This window comes from Mustela lutreola, chromosome 14 (genome assembly GCF_030435805.1).
Source record: "Mustela lutreola isolate mMusLut2 chromosome 14, mMusLut2.pri, whole genome shotgun sequence".
In the NCBI taxonomy this organism is placed as follows: domain Eukaryota; kingdom Metazoa; phylum Chordata; class Mammalia; order Carnivora; family Mustelidae; genus Mustela; species Mustela lutreola.
The window spans coordinates 75,006,652-75,015,264 of NC_081303.1; the positions used below are offsets into that span (position 1 = coordinate 75,006,652).

The 8,613-nt window shown below is 47.6% G+C and overlaps 1 long non-coding RNA gene across 3 annotated transcripts; it reads right to left on the reverse strand.

Annotated features, from left to right (window-relative positions):
• Positions 1-249: 249 nt before the first annotated feature.
• Positions 250-8,407, reverse strand: LOC131815092 (uncharacterized). 3 transcript variants are annotated; one of them, XR_009347561.1, is made up of 5 exons: positions 8,118-8,407; positions 7,013-7,294; positions 4,415-4,610; positions 2,471-2,666; positions 250-2,256 (listed from the first exon to the last, which is right to left on the reverse strand). It is a non-coding gene; the product is annotated as an uncharacterized LOC131815092 (long non-coding RNA). The 3 variants fall into 3 exon arrangements; XR_009347560.1 differs by adding an exon at positions 2,771-2,949 and having other exon boundaries at positions 250-2,666; XR_009347559.1 differs by having other exon boundaries at positions 250-2,666.
• Between the last annotated feature and the right edge of the window lie 206 nt (positions 8,408-8,613).

Here is an 8,613-nt window from a genome sequence, read left to right on the forward strand (position 1 = left end):
CTGGCCTCTGGACAGGCCGAGCTCACCACCATCCTCCTCCACAGCGGCAGCAGGGGAGCCTCCCAAGCCCCTCACAAGGTGGGGAAGCCGCCAGCGGCTGCGTGGGGGGCCAGGCCCACCCTGGGGCGAGCAGCAGCCCTGGCTGACCTTGGATGCCTCCCGGAAAGGGGGCTCTGCGGGCCCCAAGGCACAGGGGACCCGCCACGGCAGACATTCGATTCCCTGCTTCTAAAGCATTTCTCCGGGTGGTGGGAGAAGTAGATCAAGTTTTTGTTTTTCTGTACAAACTCTCAGGGAAGACCACGTGTTGTAAACAAGGAAAGACCAGGGTGGGAGTTTCTGCTTCTAAGGCTAGAGCTGCACGGAGAGGGGGGGGGGGGTAGGACGGCAGCCGCAGCGCGGTCCTAGCACCGCCGAGGGAGGCGGCGAGAAACGAGGGTGCCGTTACCCTGGAGGGCAGGCGGGAGCAGCCTGACGGTCGGGGTCGTGCTGGGGCAGGAAGCTCCCGAAGTCAGCGGAACTTCCGGAGAGCTCTGTACCGCGGACACTCAGTCTGCAGCAGGTAATGACGCCTGAGTGTGACAGTTCCGGTCGGGGGTGAAGGGAGGGCAGAGCCCCCCCCTCCCCCCCGCGAACTGGGCGGAACACAGCACAAGGGAAAGGGGCAGATTTGGACAGATCTGACCTCATTATAATTAAAAACATGCCCACAATGCATGACAGCACAGGCCAGGTTGCAAGCTGAGAGACAGACTGGAGAAAAGGTTTGTGTGCAGGAGGCAGATGGGTGCGCACCAGACCCCCACCTCGGCCGCTCAGGGCACCGGGACCGCGGGGGAGACCGGCAGGGGGGCCGAGGTGAAACCCTGATGGAGAGTCTGTTGCAGAATTGGCAAGACCGCCAGAGCTCCCTCTTCCCCCAGGGCTGCCTCTCGCTCCCTAGCAGGGGCCTTGGACTTTGGCCCCTGGTCTAGGGTCACCAGATCCAGCAGAGGCGAGAGCACCCGTTCGGAGGTTGGAAAGATACAGGGAGAGCTTCTGTTCTGAACAGGAAGACGCCTCGGCCCTCTCGCCCTGCTGGACTTCCAGAAAGCTAGCAACCAGGGTTGTACCTCCAGGCAGGAAACTGGAAGATTCTTCACTGGGGGAATCTGAACAGGCTTAAGAGAGGGGAAAGAATCCAAAGATACCGACACCAAGGGTTCTCCAGATCACCCCCTGAGGTTCTCAGTCTCAGGTGCACATTAGGTCTCTAGGGACCTTTTGAAATTTCACAGCTCTGTCCCCTTTTCGGTGCTGGTTTTCTGTGCCTTGCTCCTTTGGGCTTGACATGGGACCAAGGCTTTTCTGCATTTTATCAGTTATTTCAAAGGACCAACTCGCACCCTTACGGAGTCCGCTGCGAACCTGTGCTGTCTTGTTGTGCTTGCATGTCGCGCTGCTTCTCCTCTGCCGTTTGTTCGTCTCTAACCTCCTAAGACGGATGCTGACGTCGCGATCTTCAGCCTTTCTTGTCTCCAACTGTGTATATTGTGATACATACACGTGGCTCATATTCTGTACTTTCATGGACAGGAGACCAATTTTTAAGGTCACAAGCAGAGCTTTTCCTGCCTCCTACGAGCTTAGGTATTTTCAACATAGTTAGTTCGAAATACGCGATCCTCTCCGCTGTGACCGGATCACTCTGCCACATGTTCACACACGTGTCGGTCGACTTCTGAACATTTGGGGTATCTTAGTTTGTTGTTTGTTGCTGATTACTAAACTAATTCTTCTGCGGCCAGAGGATATTCTTGGTTTGATCTCAGTCACTCAACAGTGGCTGAGTTGCTTTATGGTCTAACATGTAGCCAACTCTGGTGAATGTTCTAGAATGTTCTAGTACTTGAAACACTTACCTGCTGTGCCTGGTCTTCAGTCCTCCGGTGAAGGAGAGGCTGGAGTCTCCCACCTCGATGAGCCACTTCTCTCTTTCTCCCGTTACTATCACTGTTACTGTCTTCTATACTCTGATGGTTTGTTCTTAGGTATTTACGAATTTTATACTGTTACAACTTCTTAATGAACTGACCTCATCATCATTATGAAATATTCCTCTTCAGGGGTGCCTGGGCGGCTCAGTTGGTGAAACATCTTTCTTTGGCTCAGGCTGTAACCTTAGGGTCCTGGGATCCAGCCCCGCATGGGGCTCTCTGCTCAGCAGGGAGCCTGCTTCTCCCTCTGCCTCCTGCTCCCTCTGCTTGTGCACTCTCTCTAGCTCTGTAGAATAAATAAATAAAATCTTCAAAAAAAAGGAATATTCCTCTTCATTTTCTTCTATCTTGCTCTTGACATTAGAATCTCCTTTATGCAATATTAGTGTTACTATATTTATTTCATATATGCTAATCAACAGTTAAACCCATTTATTACTAGTATCCTTCATGGCATTGTTCAGTTCTAGAGTTTCTATTTGGTTCTTTTTTACAGTCTCCTGTTCTCTCCTGAAATTGTCCGTCTTATCATTTAATTTCCGGAACACAAGAATTAGTTATTGTAAGTCTGCGTGTGTTGACTCTAGGACCTGCCTCTCCTGCGGGGCTCTCTCTTTATCGGCTTCTCTCCAAGGTTTGGGTAACCAGGTGCCACTGTTCTCTAGGTCAGTTTTTCATTAAGTGCTGGACCTAATGGGCAAAAAAGGTTAGAGATCATTTGAAGCATTGGACTGTGTTCACCCAGAGAAGATTTACGGTTGTTTACAGAAGGGGTTAAGGTAGGGACAAACCACCTGAATAAGCCTAAGATTGAGGGCCGCCTGGGTGGCTCAGTCGGTCAAGCGTCTGCCTTCGGCTCAGGTCAGATCCCAGGGTCCTAGGATTGAGCCCCGCATAGGGCTCCCTGCTCCGTGGGGAGCCTGCTTCCTCCTCTGCCGCTCGCCCTGCTCATGTTCTCTCTCTTGCTGTCTCTCTGTCAAATAAATAAATAAATATCTTTAAAGATAAAATAAACCTAAGATTGGGAGACTCAAGCTGGATTTGTCTTTGTGAGGGGAGGCTGTTTTGGCTCACTGTTCCTCCTGGGGTCCAACAGGAACCCTGGGATGCTTATCAGGACCCCTTCTCACCGAGGAGCCCTGGACTCCAGGTATCACCTCCCTGTGAAACTTCCAGAAGCTCTTCTCAGCTTCTCAACTTCAACGCTGGAATCGGCTCACGTGGGGCCAAGCGTCAGTCTCCCTCCAGGGGACTCCCTCTCCTGCAGCATCTTGGCCGCACGGGCTCTGCTGTCTTGGTAGTTTTCCATGCTTTCAGACAGACCTAGAAATCCTTCACCCACCCTTTTAATTGTGCTTGACCTGATACACTCTGGTTTGAAATAGGTTTGCTGGGTTTATCTACTCTCATCTACTTCAGTGAGTCTGAGAAAGGAAGCCCTTAAGGGCACCCAGAGGTATTTCTCGAACTTTCTCTCAAATGAAAAATTCTGCCAGTAATACCTCTGAGAACCCTCAGAAAATAAGAGAACACTCTGATCTGGCTCTCTCAGATGTCTTAACATATTTAGTAACGTTCCTGGAGGGCTGCTGAGAAAGGCCGTTTCAAAGGCTTTTCTTTGCCTTCATTTGGTCTCTCCCAAACGACCAGAGCGAGAATGTCCGCGCCCGTGCACACTCCCGCAGCCGGCAGCCGGCTTTCTCTATGCCTACCGACTCCCAACGCTAGGGGTTCGAACTCATGTTTATCCAACCTCAGATGACAGAAAAGAGTCACAAAAGTAAAACCACATTTACAGGAGCGCACATGAAGGGAATCCTCATTCGGCGAGAAATCACCATTTCTCTTTTTTTTATTTATTTGACAGAGAGAGAGAGAGAGATCACAAGTAGGCAGAGAGGCAGGCAGAGAGAGAGGGAAGCAGGCTCCCGCTGAGCAGAGAGCCCGATGCGGGGCTCGATCCCAGGACCCTGAGACCATGACCTGAGCCGAAGGCAGAGGCTTTAACCCACTGAGCCACCCAGGCACCCCTATTACCGCATCTCTTAAGGGGTTGGTGGTTTTCCCCGTAACTGTGTCTCCGCAACGCTGCTCCGTCTTTTGAGAACAGTCTCCCTCTTCAGCTTTCTTCATGACTCCCCCTCAGCCTCTTGGCCTCCGCATTCTCCAGAACCCATACCCTGGGCTGCAGCCACTGGTCCCCGGCTGGGACCGTGCCGGCACAGACTCCAACTGCACTCATGCAGGCACACCCGACCTCCTCCTCCTGCCAGCACCTTTCCTGTCCCCCGCCCCGTGCCACCCCACTGATGCAGAGTCATCAGATGCCAACGGACACACATGTACATGGACCCACAGACAACACAGGAGGGCGGGGCAGCTGACCCTCACGACAGAAGGAAAATAGGAGTCTGCAGCGAGGTTCCTCCGCTTCTTACCCAAGAGAGTTTACTGAGTGATTGAAGGTGTCTTTAAAGTACTCCCCAGGCAGACTTTCCTGAGACAGACTTCACATGGCTGCTTGGAGGCTGGTCCCGCGAGGCTGAGTCATCCCCGTGGCACTAAGTGGAGCTGGTCTGTGAGCGCACCTCACCCGCTCGACTTCCTTCCCTGTCCGAGAACCCAAACGGACGTCTGAGGATGAGAGATTTGTGGTGTTCAAAACAAAAGACAGAAACGAACAATCGGACCACAGTCCTGTACTCGTCAGAAGGCGAGCACCGGCCCGAGAGCATCAGCCCTGCGTCTGGAGACTTTAGACCTTGTTCAACTAAGATACACGGTAACTTTCAAGTATAGCCCAAAAAAAAGACACGGCATGATTCCAGATCTTAAGAAAGAAAAACACAGAATAGGAAAAAAGTTTCAAAAAGAACTCAGGGGCGCCTGGGGGGCTCAGTCGGTTAAGCACTGTGCTCTTGATTTCCGCTCTGGTCGTGACCTCAGTGTTGTGAGACTGAGTCCCACGTCAGGCTCTACACCCAGCGAGGAACATACTTGAGCTTCTCTCCCTCTGCTCCCCCTCCATGCTCTCTCTCTAAAATAAATAAAGTTTAAAAAAAAGAATTCAGTTAATCCAAAAATACTAATGCAAGAAAGAAAAAAAGCCAAAAACAAAATACATGGCACAAATAGAAATAAAAAAGGAAAATAGAATCAAAGACTAATACATCAAGAATTACAATAAATATATGTGAACCAAAAGTTGAAAGTTACAAAACATAGAGTGTCAGGTAAGATTTTTCAAAAATCTAGCAATCTACGTAGGTACATCTAAAGCAAAAGAACTTAGAAAGGTTGAAAATAACAGCACCAAAACGGTATTCCAAGCAAATTTTCACTAGAAGAAAGTTGGTTTGGCCATATTAAGATGAGATAATAGGGCGCCTGGGTGGCTCAGTGGGTTAAGCCGCTGCCTTCGGCTCAGGTCATGATCTCAGGGTCCTGGGATCGAGTCCCGCATCGGGCTCTCTGCTCAGCAGGGAGCCTGCTTCCTTCTCTCTCTCTCTGCCTGCCTCTCAGTGTACTTGTAATTTCTCTCTGTCAAATAAATAAATGAAATCTTTGAAAAAAAAAAAAAAAGATGAGATAATATAAGACTTAAGATAAAGAGCATTAAAGAATTCAAAAGAGATAACTGTGTATTGACATAAGATTTAATTATCCCAAAATCATAACACAATTCTAAATATATAGGCACCTAATGAAATACGTTTAAAATATAGAGTATAAATTGATAAAAAGTACAAGCAGAGGAGCGCCTGGGTGGCTCAGTGAGTTAAGCCTCTGCCTTCAGCTCGGGTCATGGTCTCAGGGTCCTGAGATCGAGTCCCGCATCGGGCTCTCTGCTCGGCAGGGAGCCTGCTTCCTCCTCTCTCTCTCTCTGCCTACTTGTGATCTGTCAAATAAAATCTTAAAAAAAAAAAAAAGAACCACACCGCGTGGGACAGACTGCGCTGCCCCACATCTTTAAAAAAAAAAAAAAAAAAAAGAAAAAGTACAAGCAGAAACCGACAAATCTACCACCTTTATCTGTGGCTGGTGAGCCAAGCAGACACAACTCAACAAATTTCAAAGAAGAGTATTACAAAAACTACATTCTGACCACAATGCAACTAGATAGAGTTAATTTAAAATTCCTAGAGATTGGGGTGCCTGGGTGACTGTTTGTCAAGCATCTGCCTTCAGCTCAGGTCATGATCCTAAGAGCCTGGGATGAGCCCCGCGTCGGGCTCTCTGCTCAGCAGGGAGTCTGCTTCTCCCTCTGCCTCTGCCCACCCCCCCATTTGCACACGAGTGCTCTCTCTCTGTCAAATAAATAAAATCTTTAAAAATAAGAAAAAATAAAATTTCCATAGATTTTGAAATTAAATAACATGCTTTTTAAATAATTTATGAGTCAAAGAAGAAACTATAATAAAAACTTACATTTTATGATTTAATGATAATGAAAACAGTATCTGTCAAAACTACTACAAGCAATGCTGTAAGTGAAAGAGAAGAAATTAACTGCAAACAGGGGATGGGTGCCTGGTTGGCTCAGGTGGCAGAGCCCATGGTCATGAGTTCAAGCCCCATGCTGGGCACAGAGCATATTTAAACAAAGAAACAAAAACAAGAAAATGAAAAAACCACAAGGGATATGAAAAGTAGTGCTCCAAGGGAATCTTATTGCCTTAAATGCTTTTTATATAAGGGGAAAAGACTAAAAATTAATCAACTAAGCACAAAAACTAAGCAGAAAACAAACAATAAACTCAAAGAAAGTGGAAGGAAGAGATAATTGTAAGGACAGAAACAGAAATAGAAAATGAAATAGAAAACCAAGATACAATAGAAAAAATCAACAAAGCCAAAAGTTGGTTCTGTGAAAAGGCCAATAAAAATAACCTCCACAATGATTTATCTAAGAAAAGAAATAACAGAAGATATGGATGAATAATTCATCAGTCCGCTTTCACTATAATGCGCTGTGGCAACTGACAAAATCCCAAATCTCATTTATTTTTTTGCTACTGCATATTTCAACTACAGACCTATTGTCAGACGTTCCTCCACGCGTCCTCTCCGTCCTGGGACTTCCCAGGCACAGACATGCCATCTTTGTGGGAGAGAGAAAGATCCAGAGGGCCAGGACAATCACACAGGATATCTTTTCAGGTTTCTGCTCCCATAGATGCCGTCTGGACTCCAGTGACTGCTGGCTGGGCGGGTACATGAGGGGCCCCTCACACGACCGTAGGTGGGGATGTCTGGTCCTCTTCCAAGAAGGGGAGCCGGTATTGAGGGAACAGTAACACCGTCTACTACAAGCAATGCTGTAAGTGAAAGAGAAGAAATTAACTGCAAACACAGGAGAGACCAGAAGACAGCACTCCCAACGACGACATGCCAATAAACGTTCAACTTAGACGAAATGGGAAAATTCCTAGAAATACTACTACTTAAACCACTTCAAGGAGAAATAAGGTACCTAAGCACTCACAGAGGTATTAACAGAATTACAGCTTATTGTGAGATCTGCCCCCCGGGGCGCTCACAGGGCTCAGCCGCCCCCGGGGCAGCTCTTGCGCTTGTGCTGGAGCTCCAGTCTGGGCTCAGAGTTTACTTTAACAATAAAAATAAATACAAAATATTAAAAAAAAAAAAAAAAAAAAGGGATGCCTGGGTGGCTCAGTTGGTTGGACAGCTGCCTTCGGCTCAGGTCATGGTCTCGGAGTCCCGGGATCGAGTCCCGCATGGGGCTCCCAGCTCCACGGGGAGTCTGCTTCTCCCTCTGACCTTCTCCTCGCTCATGCTCTCTCACTGTCTTTCTCTCAAATAAATAAATAAAATATCTAAAAATAAATAAATAAATAAATAAAATAAATACATGTCTTCCCACGAAGATAACGCCCATCCCTTACGGTTTTATACGTGAATTCTACCGAAAGTTGAAGGGAGAGAACATTCCCATCTTATTCAAATTCTCCCAGAGAACATATAAATAGAACACTCCTTGTATCATTCCTTGAGCCTTAAAACACAGATGAAGGCAAAATGAGAAAGGGAAATCACAAGCCCATGTTGTTCATTAATAAAAACGCAAAAATCCTACACAGCATATAAGCTGAGTACAAAGGCATATAAGACTGGTCATACCTTATGGTCGAGTAGTTTATCCTAAGAATGCAAGGACAGGGTGCCCCGGTGGCTCAGTCGGTTAAGCATCTGCCTTTGGCTTAGGTCATGGTCTTAGGAGTCCTGGGATCAAGCTGAGTGTCAGGCTCCCCGCTCCGCAGAGAGCCTGATTCTTCCTCTCCCTCCCCCCGCTCCTGCTTGCTGTCTCGTGCTCTCTCAAACACAAAAAATCTTAAAAAAAAGAAAAATAAAAAAAGAATGCAAGGATAATTTAATAGCAGGAAGTCTATAAATGGCATTTACCATATTAATATATTTTTTTTTTTTAAAGATTTTATTTATTTATTTGACAGACAGAGATCACAAGCAGGCAGAGAGGCAGGCAGAGAGAGAGAGAGAGAGAAGGGAGCAGGCTCCCTGCTGAGCAGAGAGCCCGATGCGGGACTCGATCCCAGGACCCTGAGATCATGACCTGAGCCGAAGGCAGCGGCTTAACCCACTGAGCCACCCAGGCGCC